Source organism: Triticum dicoccoides, chromosome 7B, assembly GCF_002162155.2.
Source record: "Triticum dicoccoides isolate Atlit2015 ecotype Zavitan chromosome 7B, WEW_v2.0, whole genome shotgun sequence".
In the NCBI taxonomy this organism is placed as follows: domain Eukaryota; kingdom Viridiplantae; phylum Streptophyta; class Magnoliopsida; order Poales; family Poaceae; genus Triticum; species Triticum dicoccoides.
The window spans coordinates 108,898,891-108,918,234 of NC_041393.1; the positions used below are offsets into that span (position 1 = coordinate 108,898,891).

The 19,344-nt window shown below is 44.3% G+C and overlaps 1 long non-coding RNA gene across 9 annotated transcripts; it reads left to right on the plus strand.

Moving 5' to 3' along the window:
- The first annotated feature begins 9,932 nt into the window (after positions 1 to 9,932).
- On the plus strand, positions 9,933 to 15,864 carry LOC119342233. Of its 9 annotated transcripts, none has more exons than XR_005165470.1 (8): positions 9,933 to 10,717; positions 11,391 to 11,559; positions 12,131 to 12,264; positions 12,409 to 13,256; positions 13,507 to 13,956; positions 14,096 to 14,217; positions 14,302 to 14,337; positions 15,823 to 15,864. It is a non-coding gene; the product is annotated as an uncharacterized LOC119342233 (long non-coding RNA). The 9 variants fall into 9 exon arrangements; XR_005165469.1 differs by lacking the exon at positions 15,823 to 15,864 and adding an exon at positions 15,073 to 15,726; XR_005165471.1 differs by lacking the exon at positions 15,823 to 15,864 and having other exon boundaries at positions 9,934 to 10,717; positions 13,507 to 13,651; positions 13,767 to 13,956; positions 14,302 to 14,806.
- Positions 15,865 to 19,344: the final 3,480 nt, after the last annotated feature.

Consider the following 19,344-nt stretch of genomic DNA (forward strand, 5'->3'; position numbering starts at 1 on the left):
TATGTAGTCTCATAGTTTGATGTACACTAACACTTCATATGTTCGTTGTTGGACTAGCACCTAGGCACAAGAGGAAACAAACATCAGGGATAATGCTCGATAGGTTAACTAAATCTAGAGGAGGAAGAATGGAGATCCGGTTTGAGGCAGGTTTAAAAAGGCCACGTGATCCTACAAAGTCAGCCAAGTTAGTATCACAGGCAGCGGTTGCCGTTAGGTGTCATGTACGTATCCTCCCAACATGGATTCAGTACAGGAATGACAAAGACGAAACCCAGTTCAACACCTTCCTTGACCATTTATCTGTAAGTATGGTTATGTATGGAAACTAGTAATATCGTGTTGCTCTGTCCCATACTTTTTAGGTTGCTGATAATGAGACTCCCATAATTTTCAACAGATGAGGTTCAAGTTGGATAGCCAAGATGATGCAACCAGACAAGCTTGCACCCATGTTTTCAAGTCTGCTCTGCGACAGTATCGGTATAACTTGAGGAAAACTCACTTTGAAGGCAAGGCTAACAGAGAACTTTCCCAAACATCGATGAAGACTGGAGGGGCCTTGTTAAAAAATGATCCGATCCGAAGTATCAGGTACATTATATATATGTGATCAGATCACATGCTGAAGTCCTATTTACGCATGTGCCACACAAATCTATCTTCTTGTAGGTGAACTGTTCAAAGAACAAGGCCAACCGTACGAAACTGAAATTCCAACAGATGACAGGATCTCGTAGCTATATTGCACACTGCGAGGCTCTTGTAATTAGCTGTTGTTTCACTCTTTTCGCTGTACCATATTATCAGATCTATATTGACTTGTTCGAAATGCAGAGGAAAGCCCGCAAGGACCAAAAAGTACCTGAACCAAATGCTGCGGAAATCTTCAAGGACTGTCACACCAGCAAGAAGAAGGGCATGACTACACCATTCAAAGCCGCTGTTGTAAGTCCTTAATCCTCATGCCTTTTAACTACTACTTACTCTGACTTGTGCCTTGAACTGCATGATTTGCAGCTAATGTCTATTAATCTTTTCAATTTTATACACAATTGTCTTAGCGTATCATTGCACCTTACAAGGTTTAAAAGAGAGGAGTGATGTTCCTTTGATCTTGACCCATAATCTAGTTCCGTGCTGGACTTGCCCACACAACGTTACAATTGCCTGTTTGTCTGTTCTCGGTTGTTTTGTGATATTAATGATGTCATACTATGCTTACCGTATTATAAACTTCGTCTCTTTATCCTTAGCCCTCAATACAATGTGAAGAAATAGACAATACATTAGCGATGGTACATGGTCATATGTTTGGAACCTGGTTTTATTATGTACTTTGCAATAAAATACAACTAATATTTTACATGGGTTCACCAGAATAAGTTCTGTATATAGACCAAAGCTATTTTGTTTGGTTTTGCTGCCTCCTTAATATCTTCTGTTCTGGTACTACTAATGTAAAACCTCAACTTTTCAGCGAGCTATGGAAAAAATGGTGGAACCGCCACCTTCTAAAGGTGGCGAGGCAACTATAACCGCAATGTCAGCTCTTGCTGCAGTGGGTCAGTACCTGTCCACTAATAGTGCCAAAAGCACATTCCTGCGTAATACTGGGTTGGTTGTTAAGGCAACATCATCCAAATTGCCTCATGATCAAGATATGCAAGCTCAAAGCAATGTTCTATCTGCGCTCCAGACACAAGTCCATTCCCTAACAGAGACCCTTTGTGAAACAAGGAGAAACATTGCTCAATGTCGTCAAGATATGCATGGTTTTGAAACCAGACTATCAAACATTTACTATGTTGTTCAGGAGCCTAGGGGAAATGAAGGCGAGTGTTATGGTGCTCCACCGGACAATACAACATGAAAACGTAATAGTCAGGTCAAATGAACTAAGCTTCTGAACTTTTGGTGGTGCATTTATCTGCTAGACTGTTAAGTTTTATGCCAACCTTCCTTTTGTTATATAGTTGTAATTTGTTTTGGTGTGATACAAAATTTATTCTTAACATGCATCCACCGGCTGAAGAAAATAGCAAGCCGTTTTTGTATAGTGTAGGGTGTTCCCTATATTTGCACTGGTGGCGATCTTTGATGCCGAGTGGATGTAATCTGTGCAATCGCCTTAATAGCCTAGTGTTAGTTTCGGCCTTATTTATTTCCTAGTCTTCTTCTTCCCTGGTTTGCTAGTGGCCGCAACTACCATGGGCCATATACGGGCCGTAGGATCCATGGGTCTCCTAAGGGCCGTCGATAAATGGGCCTGTGGTCGGCGGGCCTCGGGCCGTCGATAAATGGGCCTGTAATCGGTGGGCCTCGGGCCGTCGGATAAATGGGTCTACATGGGACATAATCAGGCGTAATTGGTATCAGCCCAGCACGGTAACGGGCCGTTAACAGGCTGTAGGACAGCAAAGGCTTAATTCTGTCACAGGCATAACAGGTCATTAATGGGCCAGAATATAGGACGGACTGGAAATGGCGCAATGGGTTAACAGGCCAGGAATGGGCCAACTCTTGCCATGGGCCGAATTTGGCCCATTATGGTAACAGGCCAGTAACGGGCCGACTCTTGCGATGGGCCAAATTTGGCCCATTAGGGGAACAGGCCAGTAATGGGCCGACTGTTGCCATGGGCCGAATTTGGCCCATTAGGGGAACAAGCCAGTAACAGACCGGAAGTAATCGAGGGCCAAAAAGGAGCCCAAGAATGTATGGGCCGTCAATAGGCCGAAAGCTAACACGGGCTGGAAACGGCCCATGTAAATCATGGGCCGTTAACGGGTACAAAGAAAATTACTGTTCATTATGGGCTAGAGTCACAGTGGGCCTGTAAAGGGCCGAAAGATACGAAGGCCTCATATGGGCCGAAAGACGTCGTGGGCCATACATGGGCCGAAAGTGAAATGGGCTAGTATTATATTCGATGGCCCACATGACGTTGTTGGGTCGATTTCCTTTAGGGCCTAACGGGCCGTGAGTTAATGGGCCATAAAATGGGCTATTTGCGAAGAGACCGTTAACAGGCTTTTCATGGGCCAGCCCGTTAACTTTTAACCAAGTCAAACAGGTCGGCTTTGTAAGCTAAATGGGCCAGTGGTGGGCCGTGGCACGTGTCGACATATCATAGGCGCCTATCTGACCCACTGACGAGCTGACACGTGTTTCGTCCGGCCAAGAAGAATTTTACACATGGAAATTTCCCATTGGTCGGGGCTGTTAACGGGTTATCGGATCCAAAACCCGACCCGATAGCTTAACGGTGTTCCGTTACGGTGGATGTCACGTGTCGGTCACCCTTGACGAAAGCACTTCTGTGACGCGTGATTTATCGTCATGGAAGTGGACACTTCCGTGATGATAATTTTGGTAATGTCATGGAACGCTTCTACGACAGCACATGTATGACTATCTTGATTCTGTCATAAAATCATCATGGATGTACATGCATGACAAAAAACGCGACCTACTGTGACAAACATGTATCATCACGGAAGTGTATTTTTTTTGTAGTGCATGCGGCAACGCCCGAAGTACACAAGGGAAAAAGAAGAAGGAAGACAACAATCTGGCTCGCTGATCTCTACTTTCTTGATGCGTTGCTGCAGGCTGCGGGAACTAGTCTCTGTGGCGAGCGACGATGAGATCTTTTCTGTCCTCAATATGCTGCTTGAGAGCATTCACGGATTCCTCCACCAGCCTTTTGCGCTTCATGCGTAACATGACATTCTCGTCCATAAGTTTCTCGACGATGACGCCGGTCCTATTCAACAAGGCAGTGGTCTCCTCCTGCTACTCCGCACTTCCGACGATCTTCACCCTCAGCAGGTCGTGCTCGGCCTGGAGCTTCGCATTGCTCTCCCTTAGTTGTTGGATGACGTCGGTAGCCTATTCAAACGAGGCTTTCATGTCGTCCTACAACCTCCCCCAGCCGGAGATCTGATCCATCTTGTTATGTATGATCGCATGCATGCGCCTGTAAGAGTCCTCGCCTGCCCGCAAGACATTTTCCTAGGCCGCTGCGGCGCGGGAGGACATCTCTGCTGTATTCGTGGTGCGACAGGACATCTCTGCTTCTTCCACGGTGCGGCCGGACCAGTCTGCTGCATCGGCGGTGCGGCGGGACCTCCGTGCTGCTTCGGCGGTGCGGTGGGACCTCTATGCTGCTACGGCCGCGCGACGGGACATGTCGGCTGCTTTCGCGGTGAGGCGGGACATCTCTCGTGCTTCCGCTTCCATGCTCGTCTCTCCTTGGTGGCAATCTCTCGACCCAGAACTCACGCTGGCCATGGCAGACGCAAGGGAAAGCTGATGAATGACTTGTATGTTTTTGTGGATGAGGAGTTGAGGAGGAATGTGCAGTCATATTGGAGTACTAGTATATATAACAGAGTACTAATATGCTCCTAAGTGGGAAACCGTTTAGGTTTTGATCAATGTGAACAAATTTGCAATTTGGAATGTGACGGGATACAGGTTCAAAATGTATTGACGGTTCTATAATTTTTAAGTGCGGCACTATTCCCGGACGGCGTAACATGGGCACGCTTTCCTCGGCCTTGTACGTGCTGTTTGCACCATAGGTGCACCGCAATAGGCAATGTCAGCACACGTCTTATGCCAAGGACCATGCACGCTCGTTATAACCATCGCGCACGATTCTTTTAATTAGAATGTGTGCCCGTCTAGCGCACACACATTGATCTGTCTAACTATTTCTATTTGTTGTGGCTAATCACAAACAGTCCATCCGTGTGAAGTGTGTCCCATCAATCACAGACACTTTGATCTGGCTGACCGTTTCTGTTATGTTGCCGAATCGCAAATAGTTAATCCTTCTGAAGCGTATGCCCTCAATCGCACACACCTTTATCTAACTGCCCAATTTTGTTGTTCCGCCTCATCACAAATAGTTAATCCGAGTGAACTGTATGACGCATATCGCACACGCCTTCAGCTGTCTGCCCGTTTCTGTTCTTCTTCCTCATCACAAACAGATCATTGAACTGAACCGTATGCCCTGCATCGCACATGCAACCAAAATCTGAACCGTGTTTGATGCATCCGTCATCACAAACATGTTGCACCTTTTTTGATGGTTTTTTACACCACCATTTGCGATTATTGCATCGCACATAGTTTCGTCGAAGGGTCTCCGATCATAGTGTCGCGTTAGCAGCATCCTGCAATAGTGAAGCATCATCAAGACAGTGTGGAAGAAGTCCATGGCGGTGTTGGTGGAGGCGACACCGGTGAAGATGGCACGGTGGAGATGGCACTGATGGCAATGGCGTTGTGGAGACGGCACCGGCCCGAAAGCTCGTGCGCCGCGGTGGCGGAGCCTCCTCTTCCTTAGTCTTGATCTTGCCCCTTCTTCTATGGAGGTGGTGTTAGAGCAACAACGGAGGTGGTGTGATCTGATCTTGGATGAATGATGGGTTGATTGTGGTAGCGGTTAGGGTTGAAGGTGTAGCTCTCCCAAAGCCTTCTTCAAGATGTAGCTTTTCTCCTTTGATCCAAGGGCTCTAGACGAGGAAAACATTTCCCAATACCTCCCTTGATGGACAAGGAACAAACGTGGATGAAGCCCATGCAGAATCGTGTGATCTGGGAAATTTTGGGCTTTTGTGGGGGTGGTGTGACCTAGTGCAGTCTTACCATGCACTGTCGTTGGCTCTGGAGTCTTTAGTAAACCGGTCATCAATTTTTCATACAAACCCCGATTACGATGTTCTTTGGCTCGTTAGAATCACGTGAAAGACGCCGATGCACTGTGGTATTAGATCTTCATTTTAAGCACTTTGGAAAATGTCATTTTTGACACTCCAAATGCCAAAGTCTAGTGTGTGATCCCTTCGTATTAAACCCATTCTTGGCTTTTCATCGTGCTTGACACAACAAAACAAAGAAAAATAATAAAACCAAGCTATGCATAATGGTCATGTACTTGGTTCAGTGGGACATAATATAAGAAGAAAATATGGGGAAATACATAGGAGCACCGGGTGCTCCACCCACTATACGAAAATTAAATTCAAAACTACTTGGAAATTTCAAAAATAAAATAAAATTTAGGGATCTCAAAATTTGGGTGCCCAATCTACTAAGTTTCATAGAAAAATACCAGGAAATGTATGTGTGGCGAAGAAAATACAGTCTGAATTAAAATCCCTCCAAATATTTTTGGAATCCAATAACTCCCGTACGTTCGGATTTTGAGCATTTCGTCCTGAACGTTTTTACATGGCAACTTTAGTTCATAGGGGATGGCAACTTTAGTTGATAGGGGATGGCAACTTTGTCCTTTTTCATTTTTTTGTCAGAAAATTGCCGTGTTTCCCTAATCTCACGCAAACTAAACTTGCCATCTAAATCTTTCGGGTTGCCATGCTTAACTCCGGAACGTTCGGGAGTTATCATTACCGATCTTTTTCTATACATAGGCATTTTTTTGTCTTTTTGCAACGGATACGTGTCCTGAGTTTTTTTGCACAGTTTCACACGAAAGTAGATTGGACATCCAAGTTTAATATACCAAAACCTCAGATTTATTTTTTGAAATTTTCTGCTATTCTTTTTAACATAATGTTCATTCAGGGGTGTGGCGCACCATATGCTACAAATCCTCTTCAAATAGTATGCAACAAATGAACTCTAAAAATGCATATAAAAAGAGCCATCACCTTGTTGCGTGATTTGTTCTTTTGTCTCAGTACTGCATGGTTTTATATTTAGCATAGTGAACTGTGAAAAAAACCACTTTCCGATCCTTATTTTGCTTCAAGTTCACTTTTAGTGCCACAACTCCAAACTTGCAAAATCAATCATTTTCTTGTCCTCGGCTGATTTCAAAGCGGTTTGCTGACTGGAGGTTGTGTTTTGTGCTGACATGGACTCAACCAAATAACAAATTCTACAGAAGATACTTAAAATAGAGCTCGGGATTTATATGATCCCGCATGAAGGGTAAAACAGATTTAAAAGAAAGTCTGATTTTTTTTTTTTGCAACCTACATGTTTTGTATCTTCTAATTGTGACTTTTGTACAATGTCATGCAGCTGTCGGACACATTCATGTTCATTGTCAAAACATTGTATGGTTATTGATTATTTTCATAAAAAAAATATTTACTGTTCATGGCAGAGCACATGAGCCCGAGTTGCAAAAGACTATGAGTTGTTTGGTTGATACTTCTTGCTCTCTCTCTGTGTGCGTGCACGAGCATATCTCCTGGTGCTATTAAATTTGTATATTTATGTGTCAACAATGTTGATAAAACAGAATTCACATGCCTATTATATGAATGCAATCCCTTCATGAGAAATTAGTTGACGCTCAAATGGATGCATCTACACATATTTAAGTGCTAGATACATCCGTTTGATCGTCAACTAATTCTGGACGAGGAAATATAAGTTAGTCAATGGTTATATAAGTTTATTCATGCACATTTTGGACGTCTCTGGAAATTTTTCCTGCAGCAAATAGGGATGCAAGAAAAGCTCAAGCACAATGAACCACTCAAGGTGTTTTCTAGGGGAATACGTTGAGTATGATTTAAAAGTGGGACGAGCCGATTCGGTGCCCAGGCTCAGCTGCACCCGCGATAAATAGAAAATTTAGGAAAAAGTACTAGAAAAAATCTCTTTTTTTGCATGGAAGATAATTTGATGTGTGAGGTGCGCTCCAAAATTCAGATCATTTGGACATCTGAGTAGCTCTAAAAAAACAAATTTTAGGCATGTGAAAAAGTTAAGAGGCTTTTTATTGATGCCCTCGCACGCCTTACCAAAAAGTTGACGTTGACTAGCCCCTGTGTATTCATTTGGATGACTACCAATATTTTGGTGCGCCCAAGCACTTTGCATCAGGCTAGTTCGAATGTCTGACAACTTTTTTGGCAATTCATGGGTGGCAAAAATGTTCGCCAATTATTTGGCTAGCCCATGGTTGGCAGGGCGAGCGTTGGCTCAAACCAAACAGCCCCTAATTGTTCATGTATTGTTCTGACCGAATTTGTCTTTTTTGCTTAGAACTACTCATACGTCAAATGATCTGAAATTTGAAGCGCGCCTCGCGCATCAAATTATCTTCCATGCAAAAAAATGGATTTTTTTTATTTTTTTATTTAGTATTTTTTGTGATTTTCTCTTCAGCGGGTGCAAATGAGTCTGGGCTCAGAAATGAATATTCGTTAAAAGCGCTCTTTTGATCCCCGAGCTCGCTTTCCCCCGATGAATAGTAAAATCCAAAAAAATAGTTATTTAAAAAAAATCATTTGTGATAAACATTGATGAATGTCTTAACAATGTGCAAAATTGTGTGATGAAATGATATTCCGGAAGGTCTAGGTAAAAATAACAAATTCGATGCTCCGAAATGCTTCCAACAATAGTCCTTTTGCAGCATCGAATTTTTTCCTAGACCTCCACGAATGTCATTTCATCACAAAGTTTGCACGCAATTGACTTATCACTTAAATTTTTCAGAAGTTTTTAAATCTTTTTGGATTCTACTGTTCACCAGGGAGCATGCATGTGAGCTTTTGATTAAAAAAAACCATGTCCGAGTACGAGTCTTGTTTAGCTCGGTTGGAATACGAGTTGTATTTCGACCAAGACCAGCTCACTTTATTTTGTCTCAACATAGCTCTGTTTCTTTTTTGGAATTTAGCTCAGTTAACATAGCAAAACATCTACAGGCTAGGTGAAAATGAATAAGCTAAGCTACTTTTAAGCCTTATACGTAAGTACCTTCATCACTAACGTGTGGCTTTAGATTTTACATGGTGTCACAAGCAGATACAAAAAGTCTTCCACACGGCTCGAAATCGGCTCGATATTCCAACCGAGCTCATTCCTTTCGCAATGCAAACTGAGCCGAGCTTAGTTCCAATCACCCAGACTCAGGCTCGTGTACAAGCCAAGGTCGCGAAGTGGTATTTTCGCTGAATTTTACTGCCGGTATTGTCCAAAACCCGGCGGATCCCAAGGCCGCACTGGACGAATCCGGAGAGCAGCACGATCCACGCATGCCCGCGCTGCAGCTTCAGGTGCTCGATCCACCAAACCTCGTCCACCTCCTCGGCAGATTCTGCCGATCGACCCGTCAAAGGAATCGTCTGCCGCCGCAGAGGGCCTTTCCTGACATCAAATCCTCCCGTATCTCCATGGATGGATTAAGTAACAAGGTCTTTTGGAACTGGCAGCGCTAAAAACCGGCGCGGGCATATGTTCCCTGCTGGGTTTGTTTCTCCGAGTCACCAGATTCGTGAGCGATTCCTCTCGTGCCATGCGTGCAGCTTCCGGTCTGCTTCCGGCATCATCTGGAGTAAGGCTGAATTGTAACGTCGCTGCAGGTTTGTTTAGGTAGACACGGGTTAGTCTCGCGGTGAACGGGGATCTCTGAATTGGTTGGATCCAATCACCATCGAACAAAATGTGAACAGAGTATTGAGAATTTTGAAACGCCTTCGACCATCCTAAAGCACTAGGCATAACACGTGGCTTAAAATGAAGCATCAAAAGGATACAAATATAATGAACACGCATCTGCCTCTTTATAGGTAGGATGCATGCAGCCAATAGTAACACACAGAAACATGCCGACATCTAGCAAAGTCATATCTCTACTCCTAATGTCTCAGTTGGTAGGTCGCGTTCCGGGTTTTATTTTCGTCCCACCTCACTCGGTCTTTTTTGGTACTTCTTTGATACTTCCTCCCACCTCCCGCTCAGCCGCGAAAAAACAAGGAAAACCCCACGATCGAGTCTCACACCTGCCCCCACGCGCCTAACCTCCTATCGCACCCATCTGTCACGAACAAAAACAAACCAGCAAAAATAAACCAGCGAAAAAAAAATCACAAACCAACCACCCGCACGTACGACCGAGGTCTCTTGCCCTCGAGCGAGAAACAGTCGCCCAACTCTGTGCCCTCGTTCGCCGCCGCCGCCCTTCGTCCCCTCACCACCACCGCTAGATCCCTTCGCCACCGCTCGGTGCCGCCAGGCCCCGACCTCCTCCCCGGCTCCCGGCGCCGCCCGCCCCCCATCTGCTCCCCCGATCCCAGCTAAGCCCGGCCCCACCTTCTCTCTCACTCTTGGCGGCGATCCCCGTGGTGTCCCCGGACCGGAGGCCGTCGAGGATGTAGAGCGCCGGGAGCGCGGCGCCGACGAGGAACCCCCCATGATGTGCGCGGCAAGGAGGAGGCGCTCGGGGCCGAGGAAGACGGGCGCGGACGGGTTGGGCTTCCTGGGCGCTGCGGGAAGGTGAGCCTGGCTAGGAGGAGTAGGTAGGGAAAGGACGGCGACTCGCCGGCAGGTCACCGGCGCCGGGAGGCGGTGAGGTCGTCTCTCTCGCTCGCCTCTCCCCTTCTCCCCATCTCGCATCTCCTTCTTGCACTGTCGGTGCTGCCGTCCAGTACGTGCCGCGGCGATCCCCATGATGCGCTGGCCATCTGAACCAGATCGACGCCAACGAGAAGTCTCTAATGTCCCGTGCGGCGGCCATGGGTCCATCTTAAGTCGGCGGCGAGCTATGGTGAGGTACACATGGCGCTGATGGATGCACTGTACAGGGGCGCCGCCGCCACTGAGCTGGCCACCGGCTTTTGCCTGCCGTGCTGCCGCGACGGGCACTCCCTCCTCGGCTTTGTCAGGGTCCTCCTGCCCTGCGTTTATGTGCTGCTCCTCGTCATCATCTCCGTGGGTGGGTTCCTCCTCTGTAAGCTCTGCTCTTACCCATGGCAGGGTCAGTCGATTGGTCCGCGGTTCATTTGTATTCTGTCAAAGTTCGTTGGTGATGTCAGTGGTTATCGGTTTAGTTATTTCTGGGTACATGTGCATTAGATAGGTTATGTTTCTTGTTACTCTGGAGTCTGGACCTTGAAGATATGTCATGTTAGAGAATGCAAATCTGTATGTCATGGTCGTGTCCTCAATCTGCAAACAAATAAATCCTTTTCATGTTTTTTATCCATGTGTAGAGCGTAAATATTAACAAAATAGAAATGATTAGTTAATAAAAAGGATTAATCCCAAGATTCATCATGTAGTCCATCAAGATTATACGTTTTTCCTAAAACACAAGTATTTCATATCATAGGATAATTGTAGCTCAGAGACCATGGTCATGGTGTTGTTCGTACAGAAACCTGAGCCAACTTGCTTGTACAATTAACTTTTAAGATGTAATTTTCCATTAGTGAGCATGGTAATTGAAAAACACTATGTAATGATAGACTAATTAAAGAATATATATTCTTTAGAAATAATTGAAGAGTAGTTTATACATTAGACATGAGCCCATGCTGCTGGGGTATGTGCCATGCTCGACGCATTTGATTTTTTTTTAGGTTGTCTTAAAGTTTTTTAACGCGCAGGCAATGCCCTTGAACCCCATTCTCCAACCATCTGGCAGCATGCTGGACGTCGTCCTCCTCGACGCGGCCGTCCCCGACGAGCTCTCTTTGTCGGAGAAGGTGGGGCAGCAAGGCATCCTATCCTCCAGCGCGTGGACCGACGGCTGAGTCCTCCTGCTCTCCTAGCGTGGTGAGCTTCCCCTCTCTCCCCTACCCCAAATCTAGATGATACTTGCAATTGTGCAGCTATAATAGTAACTGGGGCATCTCTGTATGGTTCAAGCACCAGCACAATCTCTGTACTTTCTGGAGCGTAGGAGAAAACGAAGCACAATCTCTGCACAGTTTCAGAGATGACCAGTAGTAAAGTATGAAGCTGCACGTTCAGTTAGTAACCAAGCATGGAATGTTCCTGTAAAAGGGGTTCATTTCTTTTACATACATGTATGACCATATATGCACGCATCTTCATCACTAGATGATTAACACATCAAGTAGTGTGCATCCATCCATGCAACACCACTGATTCTACAGCCAAAGTTTTTTTTTGTAAGAGATAATTAGCTTCATGTAAATCTGGCTGACACTTGCAATTGTACAACTTTGACTGAAACTGGATGTTCAATTTTTTATTAGTGTGCACTACTAATTGGTTCAGTTTGGTTGAATACACAACTTTGGATGTTCAATTTGCTTGTGCATATGATTGAAATCTGACTAAACCTGATATCACATCTAATCTAATGCTAAGAAACTTTCAGGACATTTATCCGCACTGATTGTTTCCACGACAGTAAACTATATGTATATCTAGGATATGATGGAAGCGTGCAGTAGCATGAGAGGTCTTTCCTAATTCTAGGACAAGATGTGAAGCTTGTATCTGATTTATAAGGTGTGGGTTCCTCTTTGATGTTTTCCTTTCTAATCCATTTCCCTTGATGCTTCATGCGATTCATAGATGAAAAGAGTCCACATGGTTTCTCATGAGTTTTCCACATGGAGCAAAGGTAACGTATGCCTATGACGATGTATGTAGGTCTGAACACCATGGCAATCTCAATCTTGTTCGGCATCCAATGGCTCCTAATTCTTTTACAACGGCTCTGCTCGGGATTTGTGTCGATGACGTCCATTGACAAAGTGGTTCCAAGAGGTAGAGAGGCTGGTGCGGGACGTTGTGGAGAGTGACGTCAAATGGGGGTCTGTCCGGGCATCACTGCTGCTAGAGCTGCAGCGCCGGTACACGGAGATCAACGGGAAGAGGGCCATCAACGAGACCCGCATGAGCCTCATGGAGGAGGACCCATATGTACTAACATACACAAGATGACAGAGAAGTTCTCCGCTCTTCAGCTCAAAGTGAAGGAGGTGGATGCATTGCAGAATCACTCCTCCAACAGGTGAACTAATTAATTTGCATTGTCTTCTTTTTGAACTTATTTCTGAAAGCAGTTTCTGAACTCTGAAATTGTGTGACTAATGCTGAAGTGATCTGTTGTGTTAACTCCTTTTGAATCTCTTGATTCTTTTGATTCTCTTAAATCATTGCAATCTCTTGACCCGAGGGCTGCCGATGAGTCTCCGCGGCGGATATCCCCCAAAAAAGATAAAGAAACAGATCCCCATGGAGATTCCCTCACTGCACGGAAGTTTTCTTGGACGGCGACCTCACTACCCAGCCGGTAGCAGCGTCGCCTTCCTGGTAGGCACCCGGCGGATGGGTTCCTGGTGGACCGTCCCGTGCAGTCCGATGACTGCGTGGCCGCGCTCATCCAGACGGAGATGGAGCACATGCCCGTGGACGGGTACCCCCAGATGCTGCGGCGGCTCGGGGCCTTGTATTTGGCCGCCATCACGAGGGACACCATAGATAGGACCTGGAAGGTCAGCCCTCACATCTTTATTTGATTTGAGTCATTCCTTTCTAGCATGGTACTGATATGTGATGGGCTGTGTAAAGATGCCCTTTTAATCCATTTTATTTTGATTTCTAATTGGATTGCTGCTCAATGATACTGTCCTGTTATATGCTGCCATGATAGCTGATTAAATCTGCAAATTCTTTGATCATAGGTCAGTGACATTTCAATTTCACGCCTTTGACTGTGATTTTGTCTGTCAACTACCTTCATAGGTTCCTCTCGGTAGCAACTGAAGCAACCCTGCTAAAATCCCATAAAGTACTTGTTGGAATCATGGAGAAATTGGTTTCTCATGGCTTGCTTGTGTGACATAGCTCTTGGCAGTGACTTGCTTCTGTCTCGCTCGTGGACCAGCAGGTCAGTGACTGATGCATCTCATCTCATGAAAGACCTCCTCATACACCGTTGAGGGGTTCTGTCTTCTCAGTTTTGTCTCAATTAATCGACGGTTTTTGCTTGACACACGATTGAGGCAAAGTCTGTGTTTGAGGCAAGGACAATAAAAATGATGGAGCTTTTGGTGCTCAGCACCTTGAAATGGAGGATGCAAGTTGTTACTGCTTGCTCATTTATTGGCTACTTCCTTTGCAAATTCAATGATCATGACACACCCTCCATGCTCGCATTCTCCCACTCGAACCTCAACCCGAGCACAGCTAAGTGTATGAAAGTTAAATCAGATCCCCCTTTTCAGTATTCATCAACCAATGTGTTAAATCAGATCTCACTTTTAGTATGCATGGATCAATGTGTAGATTTTGGCGGCCATCAATTATTAAAGTTTCAGAATTTCGATTGCAGGAGCTGATTTTTTGGTGTTCAGACCTTCCGAGATTGCTGGAAGTGTTGCACCTGCTTCATTTGGGGAGCGCAGTACTTCAGTGGTCGAAAGGGGTACAACTAATTGCAAGTATATAAACAAGGTAGTGATCAGCTCTGTGATATCGTTATCTAAACCATTTGCCTGCCATCACATGGTATCCTTTAAATGCAATGGTGTCTTGTAGGAGCGAGTGTTAAGATGCTACGATGGAGCCATGGAGGTAACTCACTAAATGAGCGGATAATGTTTTTCAAATGAGAATCATGGAGCTCCGGTGGTTGAAATACCAAACCCCATCTTGTTTAGAGAAATAAATAATTCGCACATGTGGTAGAATACTTACACGAATTTGAGAAACTTTGGTCTTAAAAACTGAGGACATATGAGTGAGCAAGGAAGAATACAAGTTTGTTCAAAGCAACAAAATGTATTGGTTACTTGACAGACCATATGAGTTTCTGTAGTTACCTATTTTTGTCTATCAAATCGTAAGATAATGCATCATCTCAATCTGAGAGGTGTAAATGATCATGTCATCTAATAATGGTATCTAGGTTTGGCTTTATTTGGTGACTGGAATTTTCTATTGCGAAAAGTTACTGGTGATGGTACATCAGAATTACCAAACTGAACAGGTGGTACTAAAAAGTACTGGAAAATCTCAATGCCTAGATGGTATGATGTGCCATGTTCATCACCGCCGGGAATACTTTGATAGGGCTAAATTTTGCTCTATATAATTTCCCAGGGGGCTGTTTGGAAGAGAGGGATTGGGCTAGGAGTTAGTTTAATTTGTATGTTAGGACAAAGATGATTGAGTGATGAAACTACAGTTGCTAATTCAGTATAGAGATCCTACTTAATGTACACATCAACATTCTTATAGAGCAATTTAATACTGTAACTCTTATCTTATTCACCGTTATTTCTGCTGAAGATTGTTTGAAATTATTAGGCACTGGCCCTCTTCAAGTCCTACTTTAGTGCAACGGTGCAGAGACTATGCACTTCGGTTATCCTCATAATCCCAGTACCATAAATTTTGAAGTTAAATATAACCCAGGAAGGCGTACGGTCACCATTTTCCTCCAAGGTCAGAGATATATGAAAAATGAAGTTGGTTGTATTGGATATACAAAAAATAAATATGTATGTTCCTATTTATTTTCTAGGTAAGTGACCAAATCATATTTCCTTTTATCTGTACTAATAGAATTTAGATAAGCCTGTGCTAAATGCGACCCTTGTAAGTGCGATCTTCGAAGTTACGGGCGTTGTTGGATGGAGAAGAGCGGGTCTTGTGTTAGGCTTCAGCTGTATCCGAGAAAAAGCGTAGCACCAACTTTTATAATGGTCCTAGGTTCCTATCAGAGCAATACCATCATCCTGCATACATTTTAAAATGCATTTAAGTTCTATTACATATTGTACACGTACCAACATGCTTTCCTCTGTTTTCATTTCTTTGTTGTCCTTAATGTCATCTCTTTTTTTACTTTCATTTAGCAAGTGAAGTAACAACAATAACTAATAGGTTCTCCTCGCATGTTAGGTTTTCTTGGACATTGTTGAGAGCGTAAACCTTCTTATGTCTTCTAAAGGGATTTTATGTACCATCAAATTTTACTTGTCTGTTATGAGGTTTCTCGTGTCTTCATGTTCAGCTATTTGATATTCATTGTGTATGTTTCTTAAATTTCTGCAGGGAGAGTTCTAATATGTGACGTGACAGGAAAGATCCTGATGAAGTACTTCCTTTTTGGGATGCCTATCTGAAGTTGGGACTAAATGACAAGATTTAATTGGCTTAGTAAATAAAAAACTTGCTAAAGAAAAATAAGATTCAAAATAGATGTTTTTATTATAGATTAGGATTCGTGTGTTCTGCCACCGGGTTGACTTCTCATATCAGAAGGCAAGCCGTTAGTTCATATCATGCTACTTTCCACTATTGTAGTGAGAGAGAGAGAGGGATTGAGAGGCTCCTACTTTTTGTATTGTTGTCGATGCTTGCACAATGCTATTGCTTATTATACTGGGGTATTCATCTTTGGAATAAAAAACAATCATTTTCTCCCTTCAATATTTTAGTCATGACTTAGTTTTACTTACTAACCTCTCTTCAAAATTATATTAGGATAAAATTTAGCTTTTTGTAAAGTTGTAAAGAATAGTTCTGATTTTTGTGGGTAGTCAACCAAATTTTGGTTCATGGTTGAAAGCCCCTTGTCATCGTAGTTTACTCGAAGGCAGCTTTAGATTGATTCTCATACTGAGGGAGTCATCTTTGGAAGCAATAGTTCTAAGGTTTTTAAAGAATCATGTTATATTTGTTTGTTTTTGTATAACCAACAAATATTTCAAACAAACGTTGTGATTAGAATTATGACAACATCGGTGTTCATCACTATTCTTTGTGGACTTGAATAGGTCTTTCTAAATTACACATAATGTGTATGAGAAAATTATCATGTCTTTTTTGGATCTGTGGCGAAGCATAGTCACCTTAGTACTATGTTGCTTTCTGCATGCGTTTCTCATGGCCTTATTAAAGATCCCTGGTTCTATGGTTTTAAACACAAGATGATATTTTTTATCACATTTCGTACAAGTTCTCCTATAAGGCTATAATTTTAAAGTTAAAAAACATTTTTAGTTGGGAGAAGGAAGGAAGAAAGTAAAGGATAGCGCTTTAACGTATGTTGTCAATGCAACCCGTGGCAACGCACGGGCGTTTTACTAGTAACATTAAAGCTATGAGTAGGCGAGGGAAAGGAAAAAAATACCAAAGCGATCAGATCCACAATCGGCAAACTGTAGAAATGACCATATTCGTAGCCATCTCATGACACCACATGGACGTGAGAATATCTAGTGTACCCAACCTTGTGGTGCTAACTGTGCACAAACTCACCTAGCATATTTCAAAATGTTTGATAAATTCTAAAAGAAAAGTTTAGCACATTCACATGATATCAATTTATGTTGTGACAAAATTTTAAATCAAATATCAAAACATAGCTTGGAAAACAAAAATGACAAATTTGGCACTAAATAATACCTAACATACCGTCGTCCGGTGCCGTGGAGGCTCCCCTGTCCGCCCCCTCGCAGCCACCGAAGTCAAGGGGCCGCCCCTGCTCGTCTCCCACTCCTGTCTCTTCTGCCATGAAGAGTGCGCGGCTGGGTGAGGTCTCCCGGCTGGATGGAGCCTCCCCGAACGCGGTGGAGAAGGCGTCTCACCATGCTGCCATCCGGAACCTCGATGCAGGTCCGCCCATCCCCCTGGCCCCTCCCTTTCACGACTCTGATGATGTTTGTGATGATTCCTTCTTGGCGTTGGCTGGTGTCCCACTTGGCCACTTAGCCAAAATAGCTGCCAATTCTGCGATAGTTTTTCGCGATGAAAAAGGTCCGGTTTTAGAGCAGATAGCGTCCCTCCAGGCCAAGGAGGTACTGGAGGTCCGCCTTGCGGCCATGCGTGCGCGCGAGGCAGCAGCTGTCGAGGAGGTTCCCCCCGACCCCTCATCCGGTTGGCAGGCAGGGACACCTTGAGACGTGTCCGGATGAGATTCGAGGTTGAACGAGATCCCGTATGGCTCAGCTCCGTCGGGCATTGAGTGCATCCATCACCGTAGGGTCCAGAAAGTACCCTTTGGGAGAGTAGTCATGCGTGCACTTTTTTCGAACCTGCGGGGTTTCGGCCATGATGGCCACTGCAGGCAAATCATTGAGTATATGCGTGATGAATCAGTGGATGTGGTGGTGATTCACGAAACGATGCGAACCGACTTCTCCCTAGCCGAACTCGAACGACTTCATAGTCATCTCTTTGCCTGGCACTGGTTGCCATCTAGTGGAGTAGGGTCACTCCGGTGGCATCCTTCTTGGTGTGAAGGGATGCCACCTTTGAGGTTGGGTCTATGGATCATGGCTCCTACTTCTTAAGTATGGAAGTATGGGAGCGTGACATAGACTTTAAAGGGGAGATCATTATGGTCTATGGTCCCGCAGACCATTCCCGATCGTCCACATTCTTGGGCGAGCTCCACGCCAAGATTGCATCCGCCACCCTCCCGGTGGTGGTGGGCGGAGGCTTCAACCTCCTTCGCTTTGTGGCGGATAAAAATAATTCTCAGGTCAATCTGGCGGAGATACAACGGTTTACCGACTGGGTCGCGGATCTTGGCCTCCTGAAATTAGACAGGGTAGGGGCCATATTCACCTGGACTAATAGACAGGTGGCCCCTACCCTTAGCATACTAGACCGGGTGTTCGTCACCACCAGGTGTTTGCCAGAAAAAATAAAATTACAAGGATAAATATGTTAGGTAGCATTCCACATTAAAAATTCTGTTTTTATCATTTACCTACTCGAGGACGAGCAGGAATTAAGCTTGGGGATGCTTGATACGTCTCCAATGTATCTATAATTTTTTATTGTTCAATGCTATTATACTATCTATTTTGGATGTTTTATATGCATTAATGTGCTATTTTATATTTTTTTGGGGACTAACCTATTAACCTAGAGCCGAGTGCCAGTTCTTGTTTTCCCCTTGTTTTTGAGTTTCGCAGAAAAGGAATACCAAACAGAATAAAATCTTCGCGGTGATTTTCCTTGGACCAGAAGACAACCATGAGACTGGGAGATGAAGTCGGAGGAACCACAAGGCGGTCACAAGGACGGAGGGCGCGCCCAGGGGGTAGGGCGCGCCCCCTACCCTTGTGGGCCCCTCGTGCACCTCCTAACCTAATTCTTTCACCTATATATACCCATATATCCCCAAACCAACAGGGGCATTCACGAAAACACTTTTCCACCACTACAACCTTCTGTACCCGTGAGATCCCATCTAGGGGCCTTTTCTGGCGTCCTGCTAGAGAGGGATTCGATCATGGAGGGCTTCTACATCAACACCATTGCCCTTGCGATGAAGCGTGAGTAGTTTACCTTAGACCTACGGGTCCATAGCTAGTAGCTATATGGCTTCTTCTCTCTCTTTGATTCTCAATACCATGTTCTCCTCGATGTTCTTGGAGTCTAATCAATGTAATACTTTTTTTTGCGGTGTAGATTCGATGAATTGTGGATTTATGATCAACTTATCTATGAATATTATTTGAATCTACTCTGAAATCTTATATGCATGATTTGATATCTTTGTAATTCTCTTCGAACTATCGGTTCGGTTTGGCCAACTAGATTGGTTTTTCCTGCAATGGG